Source organism: Balaenoptera physalus (assembly GCF_965194825.1).
Source record: "Balaenoptera physalus genome assembly, chromosome: 9".
Classification (NCBI taxonomy): Eukaryota; Metazoa; Chordata; class Mammalia; order Artiodactyla; family Balaenopteridae; genus Balaenoptera; species Balaenoptera physalus.
In genome coordinates, this window is record NC_138888.1 from 14,702,544 (window position 1) to 14,729,908 (window position 27,365).

General features: G+C 37.5%; 1 pseudogene across 1 annotated transcript; it reads right to left on the minus strand.

The window, feature by feature from the left end:
• Nucleotides 1-445: 445 nt before the first annotated feature.
• LOC309666552 (ubiquitin-conjugating enzyme E2 E1 pseudogene) lies at nt 446-26,742 on the minus strand (annotated as a pseudogene). The gene is made up of 2 exons: nt 26,661-26,742; nt 446-20,731 (listed from the first exon to the last, which is right to left on the minus strand). The product of its transcript is annotated as a ubiquitin-conjugating enzyme E2 E1 pseudogene (transcript).
• Nucleotides 26,743-27,365: the final 623 nt, after the last annotated feature.

Genomic DNA, 27,365 nt, shown 5'->3' on the forward strand with positions numbered 1-27,365 from the left:
GGTCAAGACAAGCAGGATGCCAGGGCTGGACAGGATCTTAGAGGTCATCTAGGTTAATGGGCCACAGTCTTTTCACTGCTGCCCACTCACGTGAACGGCGAGGCTCATAAAAGCTTAACCATTGGTCTGTCCAGTCCCAGGTTCTCTGCAACCCCTGCTGCACCAATGTTTTCCTTCTTTGTAAGAAACCTTGAGAGTTAAAAAGCCATTAATATGGGAAGAACCCCTTCTCTGCACAAAACACATGGACATCGTTTGATAACAAAGTACTTGAATCATACCTCCCAACCAATCTCATTCCACAGGATGTCACCACAGTGCATTTCAGACTTGCTTGTCCATTATAACCTCTTCTTTGTATCAATTGGGAACTGAAGCCCTAAAGGGTTAAGTGGCTTGCCCAGAGTGATAACCTAGAATCACAGTCTCATAACTCATTAATAATGGGTGGAGTTTGTGCTTCCTGTCACTTCCTACACAGCCTAGTCCTTACCTGGAGGAGCCCTTTATCTTTGCTTTGTCCTAGGATCTTTCAAAGCTTCCCTCTTGAGATTTTACCTTCTTAACAAAACTCTCAGCCTCTCAGGGCATGTGAGGAAGGCATTTTGAGGAAAAATGATCACTCTGAGATGTTAGGGCCCTTCCCAGGATTAATGGCATACTATAATAGGTGTACCCTTAAACCCCATTGTTCTCAAAGTACAGTCCCCAAGGCAACTGCATCAATATCACCTAGGAATTTGTACAAAGTCCTTCCTTTCTTTCTTACCAACTATCACTAGGCTGTTTTCCCACTTGGAAATCTGGAAGTGTTTATCAAGAGTCTTACACATATTTATACTTTAAAAATTATTTATCTTACGGAACTAATCTAAGATTCACACTAAGATAACAAACAGATATTCATTGAAGCATCACTTACTAAAAACTTGGAAGTAAACTAAAAAAAGATATCTATTAATGAGGAAATGGCTAAATAAATCACTATCCTTAAGTAAATTCAATTATAAGTTGAATTATAATACTATTCTTAAAAATAATTTGTTCAAAAATAGACTTGCCATCTTACATAAAGTGAAGAAATGAGACTACAAAAATACACACAATACTTGCCTCTTTATAATCTTTAATATTCTCTATATTCATATTTCTACATGACCATACATTACTTTTATAAATAAAAAGAAAACGAGTGATAAATTTCTTTCTTTCTTTCATTTTTTTAATATCCAAAACAAGAAGGATGGAGAATCAGATTTAAGTTCCAATTCCAACAGGTTGTTGGCTGACCTTTAGTCAAGGACATTTTGAAGTGCTCATTTTTAAAACAAAGGGTTTGAACATAATAATCCAAGTCCCCAATTTTTCATAATTCTATGATTTACATGACTATAGTATACAGTTCTGTAGCTTATTACAGTTAATGATATTATAGCATATAATATAATCTATATAGCATATTACAGTTTGCCCATGTGTACCTTATCTTTTAGGATTTTAGCTGTTATTATTTCTTCGCTACTACTCACCTCTGCTTCAGACTTTTACAAAAAAGCAGGGTAACAATAAAATCAGTTATATCAGCTATTCTTAAGAGCTCTGCTGTTTCCACTAAAAATTTAATTTGGAAAATTAAATTCTAATCTGAAAATATATCTTTTGCAGAGTACTTTTTAAACAAATATTTGTCACTGTTTATTAGAAATATATTTTATTCTGCTCCACTAAATAAAAACTTAAAGTCATTCTGACCTGTTGTACACAATTTGGGTGTGTATCAATTAGTAAATGTGTGTTGAAATAAATGAAAATATAAAGGAATGGAAACAGGGGAGAGACAGGGTGTAGGAGAAAGAACATTCTGGATTGGGAATCAGCACATCAGGGTCCAGGTCTAATAGGTTCTCTGTCCTTAACTAGCTGAGTGCCCTTAGAGAAATCATTTCATCTCTTGGGATCTCAGTTTCTTCATCTATAAAATTAAGAGATTACATTAAAACAACCTTCAAGGATTCTTCCACATATAAAATTCTACTTCAAAGGAAGTTTGAAAAAGATGTACAGTTTTAAAAGAAAAAAAGAAAAAAAAGATTTAGTTTTGCTAGTGTTTGCATCCTACAACAATGATGACGAAAATCTGAATATTTATGACCCACTTATATTTAAGAACCCTCTGTTAGATTTTGATTAAAAATCACATTAAAAAGTGAGACAATATCTAGTTGGAAATGTCTACTGCACTATGATTATATGTACAAAGAAGTAAAAACACTTTCAGGACTACTAAGTGTTTGAAGCTGACCATGGGTCAGTAGTTTTGTCTCATGATTTTGATACCAAATGCCCTCTTGGGACAGTTTGAATGGACTGAGCATTAACAACCAATGGCATCAAATGTAAGCCTAATGTTCATCTGAATTTCGCCCAAGTCTGGGCTTCCGCTTTTTGGAAGAACAGAGAAAACTTGAAAGTCCAGTGGCTTTCAATCCTGGCTACACCTTAGAATCATGAGAGGAGCTGTTAAATCATTTTCCTGCCCAGGCCCCACCCCGTAGCAATGAAATCAGAATCTTGGGGGAGTCAGCTGTATGTATTGTTTTTAGAATCAGAGTGATTCTAATGTGCTGCCAGTTGAGAACAACTGGGTTAAGTAATGAAACATATAAGGAAAAGGAAGGAATGAGAACTGCTGAAAGAAAGAAAGAAAGAAAAGAAAGAAAGAAAGAAGGAAAGAAAGAAAGAAAGAAAAAGAGAAAGAAAGGAAGGGAGGAAAAAGAAAGAAAAAGAGAAAGAAAGGAAGGGAGGAAAAAGAAAGAAAAAGAATAGGCTTTTCCCAGCAATGTACAGTTGCACAGCATTGTGTTTGCTTTTCTGTATACTGGGCACAAAACAAGAAAAAATGGGAAACTGCATGACAAAAAAGGTAGAATTCAAGAATGACAGCTGTCTGTGATTTTCAGAGGGAAGTGGAAACTACTTTTAAAAATTAGGCCAGGAACGAGTTCTACCTTGGGGAGTTGAATGTCAAGACGTGGATTTCCTGGTTTTGCATAATCTACTGTACATTTTAAGCATGCATGGTCACCCATTTCCTCTGAGTTAATTATTCCGGCCTCTGTCTGCCAGAGGGATTCTTGGTCCTCACATGCCCATTCTTGTATTAATACCGTTCTAACCACAACCTCTTGCTCTTTACGTCATCAACACTCGGCATTTGTGTCCAGTGAAATACCTAATTGCTAATTTCACCTCTTCTTCATAGTTTCCACAGCCACCATCCTCACCAATGCCTTTATTTGAGATAAAAGAAAAACCAAACCCAAACCTCAGAGTTGGACATGCCCTCCTCTGGCTTTTCATACACAAAGCTGGCTTCCCTATAAACCCAGATTAACCTTTCTGAGATGCCACTCTCATCCTCAAAAAAGCATTTTGGACTTGTTTTGCCTCACATATAAAACCCAAATATCTACCTGCTAGCCTATTCCATCAACCCGACTTCTTATTTCTCCCTAGACACAATTCCTTCTCCAACCAAGACCGTCCTGTGGCCAGTCTTCTGAACACAACATTTCCCCCTTCATCTGCATAAGTGAGAACTCATTGCTGTCTCTCCTGCAATTAATAGCCACCAGCACCCACAGCTCTATGGTTTGCTTTAGCTGCCAAATAACCCTGCCAGTCTGTTCATATGAAGGGCAGAGAACAGACAGCCTCTGCTTTGGTAGTTCTCATAGTAAAATTGCTGTAGTAACCATTGGTATTGCCCCCACAAATCCTTTCCGTCCTGAACTGGATTCCCTGGCCTCTTTTTCTTAATATTTCAATACTGTGGTTTCAGCCTGCTTGTGCTGGCTTCTTTCAGCCAGGGCACTGCCTATTTCCCCAAACTAGTCTCCACTCCTCCCCTAGGTTCTCCAGGCATCCTACTAATAATGTATCTGATTCCTGCTGCCAGATCCACTCTGACCCAGCTTCTTTCCTTGAATTTGCATTACCTGTTCTTCCCTGCCTCCAAAGTCCTGAACCTCTCTACTTGCAATTAAAACTGCCCCTCCATCCCTTATCCTCTTCATTTGGCCTCCCTTCTGGGATTTAAGGGCCTTACACTTCCATTTGTATAGTAACTGACTCCCTGACCACACCCTTGCTTTCCAAATCATAAAAATCCAGCACATCTTCCGGGTAGACCAGATGTCTGGGCCTGACTTCTCTTGGCCTGCCCAGTGCTGGTGCTATTTGAGACCTAGCATAAACAGGCCTTGAACATCCATCTCTTGCAGGAGATTTTGTTTCTCCCTTGCCCACTGCTCTAAGTGCTCTAAAGCCCACTACTTTAACTTGCTAGTATTTTTCTCCATCAATAAGCAGTTCTGCTGTTTGGGGGTATGTATGCTCCATATGAGAGATTGTGTCCCTTTTAATGTCTACTTTTTGTCCTAACTTTTCCTTTTACCTCTTCTGACAGGCCTTGCCCAGTGACAGAATTGGATGCCTAGAGAGTAGTCATGCAGATAACATTTTGAAGTTTGACCTTTCCTGAAATCAAAGGGATACGTTGGAATAGACATTGGCTCAAGGTCCACCTTAACCCTATTATTTCACTATTTCTCTATGGTTAGATGAAGGAAAAGTCAATTAAAATAACATTAAAATGAAGTCAGTGACAAACCAAGAGAAAAGCTGTTTGAATAAATGTATAGTTATTTAATGGTTACCAGTGACTTCACTGAGTCCCAGGTTTTTTTCTACCCATCTAATCAACTAATTCTGTTAAGGTACCAATAAATGTCTAGAAAGATATTGGCTTCTTTCAGTTTCACATGAAAATGTTCAACACCATGGATGGAAGACACTTTTCCTAAATATAGACTGACTTAACTGATCGTCTCTAACCTCTGTGATCATCACAGACTTCTGCAGATGCATCTTAGTGGTAGAAAGTAATGATAACCCAGCTCTCCCAATACTGTGCAAACACTAAGCTGAGAGTCCATCACAAGCAGCAGAAGGTTTTAGAAACTGAAGGAAGACTACCATGCAGTGCCATCACTACCCATCCATAACTAATTGGCCCCCAGTGATCCAGAAACTGTTACCCATTCTTGGCATATTATGCTTTGTTCAGAGGCAGAAAAGTTCAAACAACACAACTTAACTTCAAACAAAATGTCAGAGTTATTCATTATTGAAGAACAGCCCTTTGTTCTCACCACCCTGCCAACACCAACTTCACTGTTTTCTCTGAAATAGCTGTACTTCCCAAAATGGCACCATTCGGAGTGACCAAAGCAAACTTATGGAAGTAAAACAAGAGCAAGTGAGTAAAAGTCTCTATCTCTGGATGCTAATAAATTTTACCAGCTAGTGAAATGGTTTCAATCCAGTATCATTGCAACATGAACCAAAACTGACCAAACCCTTCCAGAAACCTTCTTTAACTCTCTAATGACAATGTTCCTTAAAATAGCCCTGCTTAATTCACTTATTCCAACTCCACCGATAGCTATTGGACACCTACTTTGTGCAAAGCATTGTGTTCCAATCTGTTCCTCATTCTTATTTTAGAATGCTTTCTCTTTACCAAAGATGTTACGTATGTTTATTTAGTTGAAAGCCATCTGACACCGTAGCATTACTGATAACAATCCAAAAAAGCAGCTCACCCTCTGAACTTGACCCAGGGATCAATTTTCCAGCTAGAACCTCCACAGCTCAATCACTTGGCAACAGAGGAAATGAGAGGTTAGTTTTTTCAAAGATTATCAGACTCTGTCTGAAAACTCTGTTCTTGACTTTACAACAAGCAGGATCTCCCCCTAAATCAGTGAAAAGGAGAAAATGCCTCAATTCCTACTTGTGCAAAGACCCGTGAAGCAAGAAGACAACCCTAGCTTTCCTGAGTCACCAGGTTGCTGCCCAGCAGCGGCCTTCAAACATACACTCTAGCAAAGGGAATTAGTCTTCATCAATAGACTTTCTGCTTCTATAGAAGAATGAGTAAGGATTGTTCCAGAGAATGAGTGTTATCACAGAGGAGAGAGTGTATTCATTTGCCAGGGCTGCCATAACAAAATACCACAAACTGGGTGGCTTAAAAAACACTGGACATTGAGACTGTCCACCTGATAAGAATACAAAGTTCGCAATCATTGATTTGCAAATCTGGATTTTCCAGTCGGCAGAACTCAATTTTGAATTGCTCGCCAGCATGGAGGTTATCATGGAGCAATCATCACTCTTAGCCCTTTTGTCCCTCTGGCTTCATTGCTCTCAAAGGTCCCTCAGCGGGGGCCTCTACCATAAATCCCCTGAAAAGCAGATAATGTCTATTTGGTAAATGGTTGGAGAATCTGCCACATATTTTGCTAAACCTTGCCTTTAAAAGGTAAAACCAAAAAGGGATCAGACTCTAGCTTTCTGTTTGGTTGTTTGTTTTGCATATACCCGTGGCCACACAAGGTACAACCCACTTTTGTATATAATGCAAAAGTTATTACAAAAGTTAATAGCAACTAATTTCTCTTTATTACTTTGTGGTAGAATCAAGAAAGTTCAGAGAGATTCAGATTGGTGCATAAGCTAAAGGGTCACTCTTCCATGACATTTGGGTGCATGTCACAGTGCCCAGTACATCTGAGCAGTTGAGACCCCTACTGGGACTTCACGTCCTGTTGTTCCAAATTTCCCTTCCTGCTCCAATCTGATAAACCAACAGTTACAAAAGCATGGTTTCCCACTGACTATGGCGCTGTGCACTGCCCTGCTGAACACCCACATTCCTTGATTTACCTTAAAAATCTGCATGTAGCGTTTGTTACTAACAAAACCAAAATGAGGAATTTAGGCTGGAGGTGGGAAGGTTGAGCTGTTCGTTTAATTAGAAACACTTACCCTTCCTTTTTAAAGCAACCTCCTGAGAAAAGCAGCGGAGTTTTGATTTAGCAAGAGAAAATAATAGTCAAGCAGTATCGACAAATTAATTATTTAAACATATTCCATTCCAAGTAATTTCTTACTTCCTGGAGGTTTTTGTCAGTTGTTTTTGTTTTAAAGACAAAATAACACTTGCTCATTTTTAAAAATTCAAACAATACAGAAGTGTATAAAATAAAAAGTATAATGTAAAAAGTGAAAGTCTTTTCTCACTTTCCCTCATCTCACTGCCCAGAGGTTATCACTCTATAATTAAGCAAATATCTAAACATATATACATAAATGTTACATATAGAGTTGCTTGCTCAAAAAATAGAGTTTATTCAACATTTGCACTGTAACTTGTTTTTACAATACAGTATGGACTTTCTTCCTGTCATTCCATGATTCTTCCAAAAGAATGCAATTTTATTTTTTGATCAGTGGTGAAATAGCAACCAAAGGTGTAACTACATGAACATGGACAGCTAGCCTGCCACAAGAAATTCCAGCTTTAGTTCTTGTGCAGGACTAAATTTTCAACAGGTTATACTGGGGAAAGTGGAAACTTTAGAACAAAGCTGAGTGAACAGTATTTCCTAGGCTGTGGACAAACGTGGGGGATTTCATTACTTCCAAATGCCCAATTTTTCTACTAAGAGAGGATAAACGCTTTCAATTACGTGAATTCCCATCAGGCAGACAACAATAGCATGGACATGATTCTATAGCTCTTGAGCAATAAAAAGTATATCACAGACGGAGAATGGGACAAAGAGAAACAGCTCTGCCTCCGTAATAAGGTAGAGAGTTAGGATTGTTATCCGCAAAATACTCCTGAGGCACATTAACTGAAAATTTTAAGCAAATAAGTGGTACACTATTTCTCAGTGATTTACAAGACTTCCGTAGAAAATTCTAGTGTAATCCATGCTGCTGGTGCATATCTGAAGTCTCTAACTGATTCAGGTGCTTTCTTTGTATTTCTTCTTTTTTTTTTTTTTTTTTGCCCTTCAAACTTTTCCCTCTCTGATCTGAACACTTTCACTTTTTTCTTTTTTTGCTCAGAAACAACTGAAATAGGCAACCTAATCATCTTCAGATCTAATTTGAGGTGCAGAGGGACTTCTAGACTCTTCATCTCTCTAACCTTTTTTTGCCTCCCATTATGACAGAATCTTTGTGAAAAAAATAGACTCAATCTGATTTACAATAGCAAAATTATATACATAACTAATCAATGATATCAAAAACACTGTCTGATGCAAGAGGGAGGAGATATGGGGATATATGTATATGTATAGCTGATTCACTTTGTTATAAAGCAGAAACTAACACACCATTGTAAAGCAATTATACTCCAATAAAAATGTTTAAAAAAAAAGTCTGAGATTATCTATATTGGTTTAATTCTTCTTTGCTTTGTACATATTAACTTAATCATGTACCCCATCACCTCTTGGAAAGAATTGGTCAATTTTAAGATTCCTCTTCAGATAGTTTAATTTTGACCTTTTTAACTTATATTTATCAATTATATTTGATTATTTATATTAAATTAAATATAACAGTTAAATTATATATTAGTTACAGTTATATATCAATTATATTTAATAACTGGACTGTTATAAAGCAGTCAAAATTATGCCTGTCTTTGTTACTGATAATTAAGATTTTAATGCTGCATAATAAATATTTCTAGAGTGTTTTACCCTAATTTAATAAATATTTATAATGAAATCTCTTCCAAACAAAATAAAGAGTTTTTTCCATTTTAACTGAATTAACACTCTCAGTTCAGCTCTTAGAAAAGTGTAGCAAGTGTTGTGTAATATTTTCTGACTTATAAATGAAAAGTTAAGAGCACATAATGTTGAAGTGACTTGTCCTGGATCTACTAGAATGTTACCACATAAGTTAGAGTCACAAATCATCAGAATTGGTTTTTGAGGCAAAGAACTTCCATCTTAACTCACCTATCTTTCCCCTATCCTTGTACCCTTCTATTTTATCCAGGTTAATACAACCTGACTTATACCACCTATCTTCAGCGTTTTTCTTTAAAACTTTTCCATAGACCATCATGCCATCATATTTATCAAGATCTTATTTTCCTATTGTTCAAAGAAGTCTTAAAAGCTCATTTTCTCTGAAGCTTATTGATTGATGGGAATGTAGACATAAATAGCTAACTCTTGATTTGACATCTTCATGTGGACATTTTATAAGAACCTTGTTATGGACTGAATGTTGTGTTCCCTGAAAGTTCATATTTTGAAGTCCTACCTGGCAATGTGATGACATTTGGAAGTGGAGTCTTTGGGAAGTAATAAGGATGAGGTCATAAGGGTGGTGTCCTCATGAAGGGATCAGTGCCCTTATAAGAAAAGGAAGCACACAAAGAAGAGGTCACATAAGGAGAAAGAGAGATGGTGGCCATCATCAAGTCAGGAAGAGGGCTTCATCAAGAACCAAATATGCCAGAACCTTGATCTTGGACTTCCTGGCCTCCAGAACCATCCAAAAAATATCTGTTGTTTAAGCCACCCAGTCTATGGTACTTTGCTATAGGCACCTGAGATGACAGAGACAAACCTCAAACTTGGTTGTTGTCCCAGACTGAACAACTAATCTACCCTCTGCCTGTCTCAAACTATTTTCCCTTCAGTGTTCTCTATATTACTACGCGCCCCCCCCCCACATTCCATTACTTTCAACCTAGAAATGCACTGTCCATTCAATCAATCACCAAGCCTGTCAATTATAGATCCTAAATGCTCCCTGTCATTCCGTTACTCACAATTTCAACTGCCATTATGGCAACCCATAGGAGAAATAAAGATGGTATCTATGCAACAGTGTATGTTAAGAACTATATATTGATGGGGCTATTATTAGTACAAGTGCTGCTAAAGGAATTAACCTGTTGGCTTAGGCTGTTTGGAATTGTCCATTTAAATGTTGGGGAAAATCTACTCCAACCTAAGAGTTTAAGTCTGGGTAATTTATGCTGAGCTGTTCCTTCTGATAGCAATTAGCCAGAGTTCAACCACTTCTTGGCAAAACATCTAGTCAAGAAAAATAAATTTGTGACACCAGTACCAAAAAAGTGGGCTTGTCTTCTATTTCCTACAACAAGATGGAATGTGTTATTTGCATGGCAGTTATACTAAGTGCTCGAGTATAAACTTAAGAAGAAGTCAGTACAATCTTATCTGATACCACTGAAAACATGGACTTATTGGTCTACTAGATTATAAGCTTTGCAATATCAAAGACCTTGACTTTTTGTCCATTGCATCATTAGCAGTTAACACCAGGCATAGCATGTAATTACGGCTCAGTAAATATTTTCTGAATGCATGCATAGCTCTGTTGTCTCTTCATTTTATGGTTATATTGTGAGGTAAAATCCAAAGGATCAATAATAGTTCTAAATCAAGGTAATAGTTTGAATCACAATTATTTCTAGCTATGAAATTAAATGCTATTGAAAAAAATCAATGGCATTGAGAATGGATTTAAGCTTTTGGACGAATTTTTCAAGTTGATAAACTTCACGTAACATAGCAAGTAGGGATTAATGTGTCCAAAACTTACATTTTCTTTGCAGTGGAAACTGCTGGTGCCAACCCAAAATCCATTTCCTTCAGTTTAATGGAATCTCAATTTAAATCGTGCATCCCCCCAACCTCACCACCAACAATCCCAGCTTCAGAGGGAGATTCCAATTAATCCAAGCTAGTCCACTGGTCAAGGGGTGAGTACACCACTTAAATTGAAGGGAAACAACTAACATTCCATGCTTTTAGGAAGAGTTTTTCTCTGTCCCCTTATTGATGTGAACAAGAAAACATTACTCCACAGGCTGTTGACATCAATTTTTTGACAGTACGGTGACCCAGTCTCAGGGTGAAGTGGACGGATGGGAAATGACAGAGCAGAAGTTGTAAAGGACCTGAGACTTTGATGACATGATTAAGCCAGTGACCCAACCAACTGTGGATTCCACCACTCATGTGGAATCTGTTACGTGAGATAAATTTTCTAATTGTGTAAACCAGTTTGAATTTTCTGCTAAAATACCTCCTAACTGATATTTCCCTTATAAAAGATAGTTTTTTGAGAAAAGAACTGATACAGGTTTTTGGAGGAATGCTCAAAATAGTAATCAGTCTTTAATGTTACTGAGGGAAGGATTTACCATTTAAAGATAAACCTGATCTTGCCTTTTATTTATACTGAGAAAACTATCCCTGTAAGAGTAGTAGAGAAAGTAGATATTGAAAGAATGAACATGTATTCATTTTTTTCCTTATTCAACAAATATTTATTCAACCAGTTCTTGTTTATGTACCTTATAAACTATTTCATTTGATACCCAAAAAAACTCTATGAAGTAAATACCATTAACCATGTTTTAGAAAAGAAAACTAAACTTATAGAGGTTAAACAACTTGACTTAATATCATGGAATCCCTAGGAACCAGGACCAGATCCTGCAACCGTCTAACTTCAAAACCCAACTACTCCCCGAAGCCCTGCATTGCCCTCCATAATTAGGTTTGGCAAAAATTGGGTCTAATACCAAATTTGGAAAGCTTATAGTAAAAATGGTATATATCCATTTATACAGTGTGTGCACACCACTGTAAACTGGTAAAGACATTTTGGAAATAATAAATGGTAAGAGTATACACACGTGTGCATGCACACACACATACACATCTATATCTATCTAATGTATCCATGCATATTCTTAGATATAGCAGTCTTATTCGTGGGAACTTGTCCTCAGAAAATAGTTCAGTAGAATGGAAAATTATGTAGATGCTTTTGGGAGGAGCAGTTATTATCTTTTAAATTGGAGGAAATTTTTCAAATTCTAAAAATAATAAAATAGTTGAAAAAATTCTGGGGCAAAATGTTATAATAAGCTATTATGCATATATAGCAAGTAATTATTAACACTGTAGAAACATTGGAAAGGTTTCTTAATACCATTGTAAGTCAAAGAGCATAATGCAAATCATATGTCTTCTATTTTAAAATAAAACATAAATGCATATGAACAGACCAGAGTGGAATCCACACCAAAAAAAAAAAAAAAAATTAAAATAGATCATGATTAACATGGTGGGATTTTGCATGGGTTTAAATTCTTTATTCTTTTGTGCTGTTTATAGCTAAACTTCTTTTATTTATATGTGATCTACTATTACAAATAGATTTTAAACAATTTGGGAGTCAAACCATTTTCTGGAAACTTAAAGTTGCTAGTAACTAGCTGATCATACTTTAGCTTGGAAACATAGTTGGCTATCATCAAAGGGATCCCCAGTGGGCTATAGATTTCAATCATTCATCACCAATAGAAATTTATATCTTTTAAGTCCTCTAGAAATAGCAACAACTGAGAAAAAGTATACTAAAACAGTGTTCAGCATTGCACCTGAGAGATGAGCCCAAAACCTTTCACTGGTATTTATTTTAAGACATGTTTTGAATAGACAGATTATTTATACAAAGATCTAACCTCAATAAGGTTGGGGTAGCTTCAACTGATTTTATTTGCGGTGGAGCCCTGACAAATATATGAGGGTTTTTTGGTTTGGGATGTCTCTTTTCCTACCAGTGTACAGTACCTGATTTCTAAGGCAAATGACAATCAGACAGGTTTCAACAAATCTAGCATCTGAAGACATCAAAATGATAATTTTAAATTATAGGATCTTTAACTTCCTCATTGCCGTAACCTCACTGGTGTGTGTGTGTGCGCGTGTGTGTGTAAATACAGTGGGCACACACATGCAGTCAGAGTCAAGACCGGGGATACTGAAGATCAGAATACATTTAATAGTAAATCACCACTTCTAAAGGGTGTAAAATGACTATAATGGTTGCTCCTCGGTAAGAAATGAAAGTAAATATTTCCTTAGATTCCCAGAGGCTGCCATTCAATACTATAAGCTTTTGTTAATAAACAAATTTGATCAGATCTTTTCTTCTGGGGTTCAAGAAGCCATGCTTGGAGAGATGCCTTGTGCAAATAAACTTGCAAGACCAGATTTTCCAATGAAGTCTTGGCAAAACTATTGACAATTCAGACATTCAAATCTACCCAAACGTGTAAGAGGATAACAAGATAATAAAATGTTCCAGAATCTGCAGGATTGGGATGCAAATTAATAGTTGTATCCATACATTAAAGCACACTAATGTACTCTTCTTAGGAAGAATGGATCAAAATATGGAGAACTATGTTCTTTCCACATAGCTCAGACTCTCCTAGACTTATACTCTGATGTTGACTAGAATACCAGTGACCAACCCAGCTTGTCACTACCTAAGGTTCTTTGATAAATAGAAAAGCACAAGGCAAACAAAAGTTTGGACCATCCTCCTTGGTTTTATAAGAGTCAGGTGGGGGCAGAGTCAAGATGGCGGTGTGGGAAGACACGGAGTTAGCATCTCCCTACAGCTAGGGCACCTGCCGGCCTCTGGTGAAAGACGCTGATGCCCAAGGAGATGGGAGGAACCCCAAAGTGAACCAGTGGCTTGCAGGATCTTGGTTCATGAGACCAGGGTTGGGCCGAAGCTCCTGTGGTGGGAGCTCCGAGTCCGAACCACTGGACTGACAGAGAACCTCAGACCCCAGGGAATATTCATCGGAATGAGGTCTCACAGAGTTATTTATCTCAGCACCAAGACCCAGCTCTACCCAGCAGCCTACAAACCCCAGTGTTGGAAGCCTCAGGCCAAACAACCAATAAGACAGGAACACAATCCCACTAATAAAAAATTTTTTTAAAAAATGAGACAGCAAAAAAATATGTCACAGATGAAGGAGCAAGGTAAAAACTTACAAGACCAAATAAGTGATGAGGAAATAGGCAATCTACCTGAAAAAGAATTCAGAGTAATGATAGTAAAGGTGATCCAGAATCTCGGAAATAGAATGGAGGCATGGATTGAGAAAATACAAGAAATGTTTAACAAAGATTTAGAAGAACTAAAGAACAAACAAACAGAGATGAACAACATAATAACTGAAATGAAAAATACACTAGAAGGACTCAATAACAGAATAACTGAGGTAGAAGAACAAATAAGTGAGCTGGAAGACAAAATGGTGGAAATAACTGCTGAGGAGCAGAAAAAAGAAAAAAAATGAAAAGAATTGAAGACAACCTCAGCGACTTCTGGGACACCACTAAACACACCAACATTCGAATTAGAGGGGTCCCAGATAAAAAAGAGAAAAAGAAAGGGTCTGAGAAAATATTTGAAGAGATTATAGTTGAAAACTTCTCTAACATGGGAAAGGAAATAGTCACCCAACTCCAGGGAGCACAGAGAGTCCCATACAGGATAAACTCTAGGAAAAACACACTAAGACACATATTAATCAAACTAACAAAAATTAAATTCAAAGAAAAAATATTAAAAGCAGCAAGGGAAAAGCAACAAATAACATACAGGGGAATCCCCATAAAGTTAACAGCTGATCTTTCAGCAGAAACTCTGCAAGCCAGAAGGGAGTGGCAGGACATACTTAAAACGATGAAAGGGAAAAACCTACAACCAAGATTATTCTGCCCAGCAAGGATCTCATTCAGATTCAACGGAGAAATTAAAACCTTTACAGAAAAGCAAAAGTTAAGAGAATTCAGCACCACCAAACCAGCTTTACAACAAATGCTAAAGGAACTTCTCTAAGCGGGAAACACAAGAGAAGAAAAAGACCCACAAAAACAAACCCAAAACAATTAAGAAAATGGGAATAGGAACATACATATCGATAATTACCTTAATGTAAATGGATTAAATGCTCCAACCAAAAGACACAGACTGACTGAATGGATACAAAAACAAGACCCATATATATGCCGTTTACAAGAGACCCACTTCAGACCTAGGGACACATACCGACTGAAAGTGAAGGGATGGAAAAACGTATTCCATGCAAGTGGAAATCAAAAGAAAGCTGGAGTAGCAATACTCGTATCAGATAAAATAGACTTTAAAATAAAGATTGTTACAAGAGATAAGAATCAATCCAAGAAGAAGATATAAAATTATAAATATTTTTGCACCCAAGATAGGAGCACCTCAATACAGAGGGCAAATGTTAACAACCATGAAAGGAGAAATCGACAGTAACACAATAACAGTAGGGGACTTTAACACCCCACTTACACCAATGGACAGATCATCCAAACAGAAAATAAATAAGGAAACACAAGCTTTAAATGACACAATAGACCAGATAGATCTAATTGATATTTATAGAACATTCCACCCAAAAGTGGCAGAATACACTTTCTTCTCAAGTGCACAAGGAACATTCTCCAGGATAGATCACATCTTGGGTCACAAATCAAGTCTCAAAAAATTTAAGAAAATTTAAATTGTAACAAGCATCTTTTCTGACCACAATGCTATGAGATTGGAAATCAATTACAGGGAAAAAAACTGTAAAAAACACAAATACATGGAGGCTAAACAGTGTACTACTAAATAACCAAGAGATCACTGAAGAAATCAAAGAAGAAATAAAAAAATACATAGAAACAAATGACAACAAAAACACGTCGACCCAAAACCTATAGGACACAGCAAAAGCAGTTCTAAGAGGGAAGTTTATAGCAATACAATCTCACCTCAAGAAACAAGAAAAATCTCAAATAAACAATCTAACCCTACACTTAAAACAACTAGAGAAAGAAGAACAAAGAAAACCCAAAATCAGTAGAAGGAAAGAAATCATAAAGATCACAGCAGAAATAAATGAAATAGAAATGAAGAAAACAATAGCAAAAATCAATAAAACTAAAAGCTGGTTCTTTGAAAAGATAAAGAAAATTGATAAACCCTTAGCCAGACTCATCAAGAAAAAAAGAGAGGGGATGCAAATCAAAAAAATTAGAAATGAAAAAGGAGAAATCACAACTGACACTGCAGAAATACAAAGGATTATAAGAGACTACTACAAACAACTATATGCCAATAAAATGGACACCCACGAAGAAATGGACAAATTCTTGGAAAGGTACAATTTCCCAAAACTGAACCAGGAAGAATTAGAAAATATAAACAGATGTATCACAAGTAATGAAATTTAAACTGCGATTAAAAATCTTCCAGCTAACAAAAGTCCAGGACCAGATGGCTTCACAGGTGAATTCTGTCAAACATTTAGAGAAGAGCTAACACTGATCTTTCTCAAACTCTTCCAAAAAATTGCAGAGAGAGAAACACTCCCAAATTCATGCTATGAAGCCACCATCATCCTGATACCAAAACCAGAAAAAGATATCACAAAAAAAGAAAATTACAGACCAATATCACTCATGAATATAGATGAAAAAATCCTCAACAAAATACTAGCAAACAGAATCCAACAACACATTAAAAGGATCATACACCATGATCAAGTGAGATTTATCCCAAGAATGCAAGATGTTTCAATATACGGAAATCAATCAATGTGATAAACCACATTAACAAATTAAGGAATAAAAACCATATGATCATCTCAATAGAAGCAGAAAAAGCTTTTGACAAAATTCAACACCCATTTATGGTTAAAAACTCTCTAGAAAATAGGCATAGAGTGAACATACCTCAACATAATAAAGGCTATACATGACAAACCCACAACAAGCATCATTCTCAATGGTGAAAAACTGAAAGCATATCCACTAAGATCAGGAACAAGACAAGGATGTCCACTCTCGCCACTCTTATTCAACATAGTTTTAGAAGTCCTAGCCACAGAAATAAAAGGAATACAAATTGGAAAAGAAGAAGTAAAACTGTCACTGCTTGCCAATGACATGATAGTATACATAGAAAATCCTAAAGATGCCACCAGAAAACTACTAGAACTAATCAATGAATTTGGTAAGGTTGCAGGATACAAAATTAATGCACAGAAATCTCTGGCATTCCTATACACCAACAATGAAAAATCAGAAAGAGAAATTAAGAAACTCCCATTTACCATTGCAACAAAAGGAATAAAATACCTAGGAATAAACCTGCCTAAGGAAGCCAAAGACTTGTACTCAGAAAACTATAAAACACTGATGAAAGAAACCAAAGATGACATAAACAGATGGAGAAATATACCATGTTCTTGGATTGGAAGAATCAATATTGTGAAAATGAATATACTACCCAAAGCAATCTACGGATTCAATACAATCCCTATCAAGCTACCAATGGCATTCTTCACAGAATTAGAACAAAAAATTTTACAACTCGTATGGAAACACAAAAGACCCTGAATAGCCAAAGCAATCTTGAGAAAGAAAAACGGAGTTGTAGGAATCAGGTGCCCTGACTTCAAACTATACCACAAAGCTATAGTAATCAAGACAGTATGGTACTGGCACAAAAACAGAAATATAGATCAATGGTACAGGATAGAATGCCCAGAGATAAACCCATGCACATATAGGCACCTAATTTATGACAAAGGAGGCAAGAACATACAAGGGAGAAAAGACAGCCTCTTCAATAAGTGGTGCTGGGAAAACTGGACAGCTACATGTAAAACAATGAAATTAGAACACTCCCTAACACCATACGCAAAAATAAACTCAGAATGGATTAGAGACCTAAATGTAAGACCAGACACTATAAAACTCTTAGAGGAAAACATAGGAAAAACACTCTATGACATAAATCACAGCAAGATCTTTTTTGACCCACCTACTAGAGAAACAGAAATAAAAACAAAAATAAACAAATGGGGCTTAATTAAACTTAAAAGCTTTTGCACAGCAAAGGAAACCATAAACAAGACAAAAAGACAACTCTCAAAATGGAAGAAAATATTTGCAAATGAAACAAAAGACAAAGGATTAATCTCCAAAATATACAAATAGCTCATGGATCTCAATATCAGAAAAACAAACAATCCAGTTAAAAAATGGGTGGAAGACCTAAATAGATATTTCACCAAGGAAGACATACAGATGGCCAAGATGCACATGAAAAGATGCTCAACATCACTAACTATTGGAGAAATGCAAATCAAAACTACAATGATGTAACACCTCAGACTGGTCAGAATGGCCATTATCCAAAAATCTAGAAACAATAAATGCTGGAAAGGGTGTGGTGAAAAGGGAACCCTTCTGCACTGTTGGTGGGAATGTAAATTGGTACAACCACTGTGGAAAACAGTATGTAGGTTGCTTAAAAAACTAAAAATAGAATACCATATGACCCAGCAATCCCACTACTGGGCACATACCCTGAGAAAACCATAATTCAAAAAGAGACATGTACCACAATGTTCATTGCAGCACTATTTACAATAGCCAGGACATGGGGCCAACCAAAATGTCCATCGACAGATGAATGGATAAAGAAGATGTGGCACATATATACAATGGAATATTACTCAGCCACAAAAAGAAATGAAATTGAGTTATTTGTAGTGAGACGGATGGACGTAGAGTCTGTCATACAGCGTGAAGTAAGTCAGAAAGAGAAAAGAAATACCGTACGCTAACGCATACATATGGAATCTTAAAAAAAAAAAAATGGTACTGATGAACCTAGTTGCAGGGCAGTAATAAAGAGGTAGACATAGAAAATGGACTTGAGGACATGGGGTGGGAGGGTGAAGCTGGGGCAAAGTGAGAGTAGCACTGACATATATACACTACCGAATGTAACATAGTTGACTGGTGGGAAGCAGCGGCATAGCACAGGGAGATCAGCTCGGTGCTTTGCGATGACCTAGAGGGGTGGGATAGGGAGGATGGGAGGGAGGCTCAAGAGGGAGGGGATGTGGGGACATGTGTATGCATGTGGCTGATTCGCTTTGTTGTGCAACAGAAACTAATACGGTATTGTGACGCAATTATACTCCAATAAAGATCTATTTAAAAAAAAAGAGGCTTAACAATAGTTTTATTTTGAAATAATTTCAGATTTTAAATGAAATTTTGCAAAAATAGTACAAAATATTCCCATATATGTTTTACCTAGATTTCCCAAATGTTAACAATTTATCACACTTACTTTTTCATTCTATCATTCTCACTCTCATTCTATCTATCTACTTATCTATCTACCTATTTATTCTTTTTTCCTGTGACATTTGAGAGTAAGTTGCCAACATCAGGATGTACGTCCTCTAAACAGGTTATTTTATTTTACTTAACCACAGTACTCGGATCAAAATCAGTAAGTTCATACAGATACAATAGTGTTGTCTAACCTATAGACCTTATTCAGATTTTACCAATTGTTTTACAAATGCCCACTTTCAGATTCAATATCCAATGCAAACTCACACTTGCATTAGTTGTCATGTCTCTTTAGCCTCTTTTAATCTGGAACAGTTCATGATCTTGACAATTTTGAAGAGTTCCAGCCAGCTACTTTGTAGACTATCTCTCAATCTGGGTTTTTCTTTTTTTGTTTTGTTTTGTTTTAATATTGTTTATTAGCACAGTAACAAATGCAGACTTAAGTAGTCCTCAACACAGAACCAATCCACTGAACAACTCGTATTCCACGCCTTACATTTAACAGCTTAAGGTATTTTACTACAGGTTTTCACAAGTCCTGAAGCAAACCTCTATCTTTTCATAAGAAAGTACATTGGCATATAAAATAAAATACATAACTACTCATTTCCTATACGGTGTCGTATAGCCATGTGTCCATTTTATATATATGAGACGACAGTCTCTAAAAGCTGTTAAATATCAATGTTCCCTTCCAAGAAGGGAAAACAAATTCCAATTTTTTAAAACAAAAATCTGTATAGTCTTGGAAGGACTTGACATAAATGGCCATGTGTGTAACCTGTACAAATTAAGCTGTTTCAAATTACAGACTACAAGCAACTGAACCCAAATATCTATTCTTCTCTGTACTGCATTTCAGCTAATATTGCAGAACTAATGACAGTTTTAAACGTTGCTATTAGCAATTCTGTCTACTGTAGCAAGATACCTTAAGTTACAACAAAATCTTAGGAAATAAGACTGAATAATATCTGTTATAGAAATACCCTACTCTTTACCAACTCCCACCCTCCTCTACCCCATCAAAATCATAAGCAGCTCTCTCTGTGACAGGCAAATAATGTAAAGAATTGTGAAAACCCAATTTATGTAGCGTACCCCTTGGTCCACTGTCTGGCCATTCTGTCATGTTCTGCTCTGTTGGTCATATACTGAGTGGCAATACTTCCCACCAAAGGGTCGGCAGGATTACAGTCTGTAAGAAGTGAGCAGATACAAAGAAGGACTTTAGATATGGTTAGTGCTGGGCTCCAGTTATCTTTCAATATATCCAAGCAAATAACTCCTTGACTTAATACTACAAGGGATAGATTCTTGTCCGAAATGCAACCTTTGGAGGCCTGAAGGGATATTCTGGTGTAAAAGTGATGTCAAGGAAGAATACACCACCCTCATACACGGACCCTGGAGGCCCTAGGATGGTTGATCTCCATTCACAGATGTTATCGCCTTTGGGACCAGCACTGCAGTTGCGTGGAGGGTCTAAAGTGATGTCCGCCAGCTCCTTCTGAATCCTCTTGGCGCTCGTGGAGAGGGGTTTGGAGTTTTTGCTCATGCTGACTTTACTCTCCTTCTTCTTGGGGGTGTTTGTTTCTCGGTTTGCTGGTTGGAGGACGAAGATGAGGAGGAGCTGGGGCTGGCCCTCGAATTTTCATCCGCAGAGCAACCACCCCCCCACCCACCCACCCGGCAAAGAGCCCCTCTCTTTGTGTCTGGCTGTTTTGCTGCGGCTGGGCCTGGCCACTGGTGTCTCTCTGTCGCTGGGAGAGAAGTCGAAGGGCAGCAACAGCAACTATTAAACAGGCAGTGGCTTCTCCCCCCAGCCACACACGGGGGCACACCCTGCTCCTCCCCCCCTCCCCGCCCCTCCCACACCGGCCGGGTCCCACCCACTCGGGCTCCCCGCCCCCAGGGAGATGGGCGCGAGCAGCCCTCGGGGGACCCCGGGAAGCCCGGCCCCCTCCCGACCCGGGACTCTGGGCCCAGGGGGCGAGGGCTGTGAATTTTCTCTCAAGTGGTCTGGGGACCGCCCTGGGTTTTTCTGATGTTTCCTTTGACTAGATTCAGGTTATGCATTTTGGGCAGGAACATCACAGAAATGATGTTGTGCGTCATTTGTGCGTCTGCATTTGTGCGTCTGCTTTGTGCGTCACCCATGCCAGTTTGCCTCATTACTGATGACATCACCTTTGATCACTTGGATAAGGTGGTGTCTGACTCGATCTCTTCCTCTCCGTAAAGTTAATATTTTCCCTTCCCAATTAAAAAGTATCTTGTGTGGCAGTACTACAAAGCTATAAAGAATATCCTGTTTCTCATCATATTTTTCCTTCTTAGTTTTAGCATCCATTGATAATTCTTGCTTGAAACAAATACTGCTCCATGCTCTCCACATCTTACCTCCTTCCTGCACACACAGCTGAAATACAGTTCCTAGCCCTCTTCCTCAGAGGGACAATACAACTTGTTCTAGCCCATAAACTCTGACTGCAGGTGGTGTATGTCCCTTCCTGGTTTGGCCCCCAAATGTCTCATATTATCCTACAAGGTCTTTGTCAGTCGATTGCATGCATAAGATCTAGTAAAGGACTCCAAGAAGTCTTTGGTAATTGTGGAGCCACTAGAATCTTAAATCTAAGCCATTCAGGGAGTCCTGTGAGCTTGGATGGGGGCAATGTATTTTCATGAATTTTAACTGGACCTTAGCATTCCCTGTATTTATGAATGTGGTCAGTGGTTACAACAGTGTTAGCAAAATGTGCCTTTGTCTCCCATAGAAATCACAGATATTTCATATCACATTACACTTGATGCAGATATCTTGAAATATATTTACCTGTCATTATTTTGTCATTAACTTTGAATTTTGGTTACTAGTTCTTTTTTTTTCTTTTCCACATTTACAAACACTATTCTTAGAGGAGGCCCATAGGCATCACCAGACTGCTAAAGGGCTCCAAGACATAAAATAGGGTAAGTTGGATGGAGCTGATCCCTGAGTCACCACTTGGTGGGGAGCCATCGGGAAAGCAGGTGGGGAGTATTTGCATTAGAATTTGTGTGTGAGAGAGAAATAAGCCACTGAGATTTATGATGTTATTTGTTCAGCAATTATCCTGTTCAGACTAACAGAAAGAATGAAGTCACAAATTTGGAAATTAACATACATGGGAAGATAGTTGAAGCCATGGGATCAGACGTGATAATTGAAGAAGGAGAAAGAAGAAGAAGCCAAGTGCTGAACTTTGGGTAAATATTACATTTTGAAAGAGAAAACAAAACAAACAAACAAACAAAACTGTTAAGGAAGCAGACAGAATAGAAGAAATGCAATAGTAGAAAGACAACCAGAAATATATGGGGCAAGAAATTATAGAAATGACACCATGCTTTAATTCCTCAGATGGCTTCATATAGAAAGTCCTTATATGTGGTCTCTGCTAAAAAGATAAGAAACGAAAATATTTGGGGTAGGTTTTCTGAAATATACATAGAAATTTGCTAAATGACAGGTATAGTACTTCTCCAAGTCTAGTTTCTTTAGCTATAAAAAAATTGCTATTCAGATTAGAAGAGGTAATAAAAGCAAACACATGCAAAAGAATCTTGTACAGCTTCTGACGTGTACCTGTCCTAAATAAAATTGTCTCTTTCTCTCCTCAAACCTTCTCCTCTACCATTTCACAGACTATCCTAGAATTTAAGAAGTAAAGAGTACATTAAGAAAACTATAAACATTCTGAGTCAAAAGCATTGGTATTAGACTTATTATACTAGTTACACTATGAATATTCTACCTACAAAACTAAAATAAGCAAAATCATGATTAGAATTCAACCAGCACCTTGAGATTCTATTTGGGAGACAGACTGAGTGATAATTACAGAAAAGAGAGGCTGTGATTTTAAAATGCCACTCACAGAGTATCAAGAAAACACACCACAATTTGATGGGGTTTTGTAGCAGGGGGTTTTCATGAGCTACAAAAATGCACATTGGGTACTGGCACAAAAACAGAAATACAGATCAATGAAATAGGATAGAAAGCCCAGAGATAAACCCACACACATATGGTCACCTTATCTTTGATAAAGGAGGCAAGAATATACAATGGAGAAAAGACAGCCTCTTCAATAAGTGGTGCTGGGAAAACTGGACAGCTACATGTAAAAGAATGAAATTAGAACACTCCCTACACCATACACAAAAATAAACTCAAAACGGATTAAACACCTAAATATAAGGCAAGACACTATAAAACTCTTAGAGGAAAACATAGGCAGAACACTCTATGACATACATCACAGCAAGATCCTTTTTGACCCAGCTCCTAGGGAAATGGAAATAAAAACAAAAATAAACAAATGGGACCTAATGAAACTTAAAAGCTTTTGCATAGCAAAGGAAACCATAAACAAGACAAAAAGACAACACTGAAAATGGGAGAAAATATTTGCAAATGAAGCAACTGACAAAGGATTAATCTCCAAAATATACAAGCAGCCCATGCAGCTCCATATCAAAAAAACAAACAACCCAATCCAAAAATGGGCAGAAGACCTAAATAGACATTTCTCCAAAGAAGATATACAGGTTGCCAACAAACACATGAAAGGATGCTCAACATCACTAACCACTAGAGAAATGCAAATCAAAACTACCATGAAGTATCACCTCACACCGGTCAGAATGGCCATCATCTAAAAATCTACAAACAGTAAATGCTGGAGAGGGTGTGGAGAAAAGGGAACCCTCTTGCACTGTTGGTGGGAATGTAAATTGATACAACCACTATGGAGAACTGTATGGAGGTTCCTTAAAAAACTAAAAATAGAACTACCATACGACCCAGCAGTCCCACTACTGGGCATATACCCTGAGAAAACCATAACTCAAAAAGGGGCATGTACCACAATGTTCACTGCAGCTCTATTTACAATAGCCAGGACATGGAACAAACCTAAATGTCCATCGACAGATGAATGGACAAAGAAGATGTGGCACATATATACATGGAATATTATTCAGCCATAAAAAGAAATGAAATTGAGTTATTTGTAGTGAGGTGGATGGACCTAAAGACTGTCATACAGAGTGAAGTAAGTCAGAAGGAGAAAAACAAATACTGTATGCTAACACATATGTATATGGAATCTAAAAAAAATGGTTCTAAAGAACCTAGGGGCAAGACAGGAATAAGGACGCAGACGTAGAGAATGGACTTAAGGACACGGGGAGGGGGAAGGGCAAGCTGGGACGAAGTGAGAGAGTGGCATTAACATATATACACTACCGAATGTAAAATAGATAGCTAGTGGGAAGCAGCCTCATAGCACAAGGAGATAAGCTCGTGCTTTGTGACCACCTAGAGGGGTGGGATAGGGAGGATGGGGGGGAGATGTAAGAGGGAAGGGATATGGGGATATATATATACGTATAGCTGATTCACTTTGTTATAAAGCAGAAACTAACACACCATTATAAAGCAATTATACTCCAATAAAGATGTTTAAAAAAAAAAAAATGCACATCGGTCCTTAGAAACCCAGCTTGAATCCCTCCAATGCCTATTGCTGGTACTCCTCTTATCTCATGTTCTCTTATCACAAACACAAAATGAAGGGGAGGGGAGGGATGCTAAAATGTTAATCCATGAACTTTAAACACGTATATATAACTTTAGCTACATGTTATTTGGTCAGTTGTTTTAATAATGGATGTGGATGTCTTAGAAAAGAAATATGAAACTCTGTATGCATTCTAAAAAATTCACTTACAAAGTTGCCTGGAAAATGAAAAAAACAGATTAACATTGCCACAGTCTTTAAAACAAAATCTACCTCTCATCTGCTTAGAAAAGTTTTATTAAGCGGCCCTTGGAATCACCATTTCCAAAATATGGATTTGAGCAAATGAAAGCGTTTTGATAAGAGTCCTTTAATTGCATCTCTTTCTTCTCTCACCTTAGAGCTGCTTTTCTTTTACCCCAAATTGAGGAATGTGCAATTTTCTAGATTAGAGGCTGAGACTGTTTTCATAATCAGCAGCCATCTATACAGAATGACAATAGAACTGAAAAGATTCTAAGCTATGCCACCAAAAAATTTTCCAAAGAATTAACTCTATGAAAAACGCCAGAATCTGAGTGACAAGTCCTAGCAACTCCTCCCTCTTACAGTTTCAGGAAGAAAGTGCTGCCATCTACAGGACGTATATGGAACTAATGCCTACAAAAAAAGATGGAGAGAGTCTTTTGGCTTTTATAGTTGTAAACAGCTAAAAAGAAAAAAAAAAAAAAAGCATGACAAAGGAGAGTAATAAAATGTGCCCGCTTTCAAATTCATTTACTAAATATATTCTACTTCTCTGTTTTCTAATCTTCAGCCACTAACCATATGTGGCTAATAAGCCCTTGAAATGTGGCTAATGTGACTGAGGAATGAGGGTTTTTTTAAAAATTTCATTTCATTTTAATTAATTCAATTGACTTCAAATTTAAAACTGACACTCAATTCAGTCATTGGAAAACTTTTAAGTATGTTTATGACAAGTTGGGTATATGAATTTACTTTTTCAACTGTAAGTTTTATGATATCTACATATAGATAAAATATGCCTGATGAAAGATGTGCTGTAAGTGAAAAATACACACAAAATTTTGAAGACTTAGTCCAAAGCTAAGGAATATAATATATCTCATTAATAATTTTTATATTGATAACGTTTTGAAATTATAATATTTTGGATATGTTGGATAAAATGTGTCAAGGTTAATTTCATTGGCTTCTTTTTACTTTTTAATTTGATGACTAGAAAATTTTAAGTGACACATATGACTCACATTATACTTCTATTGCACAGCACTGTTCTGATTTAAAGGCCAAAAAGAAAAGAGGTAAATGTGTTCAGTGTCTTACAGAATTACATGAAGTGCTATATTATAAAATGCTCTTAGGTCCTGTGTGTTTAATTGCTATCTGGCCCCAAGATTAATAAAAAGCATGCAGTAGACACTGATATTTGTATGGATTAATAGAACACAACTTTTAGAGGAAATTATCTAACATCACTTTCAATGACCCTCATTGTGGCTGATAAATATCTAAAAATGGTAGAAATTTTAGATCTTGATGAATGTAATTGTAACTATTGATAACCGTCTATATCATGGCGAATGAAATGATGACAGAAACCACACATTTTTAAAGAAATTCCAATAAGTTTATCCTCTGTTCCATTTCTTCCATCAGTTTCCAGCATTCTATCTCCAGACTATGCATTTCAAGGACTCTACCCCAGCAATCTCCCACTGCCCTTCATTCTCACAAGTGCAGGGCACAGACTCTTCTCCGTGGTCCCTGCCTTTGCCCTTAGCTGGAAAGCAGGCCTCCATAGCATAACCATATCCTTCATGGAGGATGTCTTCTTCCAAGCCACAAAAATCATACCTCCCCTTTCTTTCTCCTCCATATCCCATCTTTAACATAGTCTTCTGTTACTTAGAAAACAAAACCAACCAACCAAACAAACAAACAAAAGAAAAAACAGGCAGATGATTCAGCTGGCAGATACCCACACAAAGATAGGGAGCTCGATGTTCCTGATGTGCCGAGACTGTCCCATTTTAACCTTGAAAGTCTCACCTTGCCGCAGACCAGGACGGATGGTCACCCTACTTGAAAGTCTCACCTTGCCGGAGACCAGGACGGTTGGTCACCCTACTTGCCAATCTGACCTGTTGACAGCAAAGCAAGAGAGAAGCGAGCGTCATAGTTTATGCTCCAGCAATACCCCACTGCCTGTGTTTCCTGCATTTTCTAGCCTCTTTCATTTACCACACAGCCACCTTTCTCCTTCCCGCTCCCTTAACTGGCCTGATTTATGTTAATCTTTCAGGCATCATTTCCCTTCCAAATTCTTTACTCATTCCCCCAGGCTGAGGTCAGTTGTTAACACTGTATTTTAATCCTCTGTCCATCCCCCAAGGCCCCCATCGGCTGTGAGTTCCTTGAAGTCAGAACCGGAGATGATATCCATTTTTGCCTTCTTATCACCTGATAGCCGAATTTGTGAGTGAATGAAGGTTGGTGTGTCTTAGAAAGGCACCTGAGCTTCGGGTAATTTCATGTTTTTATTTTTCTTTTAATTTTTATTGGAGTGTAGTTGATCTACAAGGTTGTGTTAGTTTCAGGTGCCCAGCAAAGTGAATCAGTTATACCTATACATCTATCCACTCTTTTTTAGATTCTTTTCCTATATAGGCCATTACAGAGTATGGAGCAGAGTTCCCTGTGCTATACAGTAGGTCCTTATTAGTTATCTATTTAATATATAGCAGTGTGTATATGGCAATCCAATCTTCCAATTCATCCCTCCCCCCGCTTACCCCCTGGT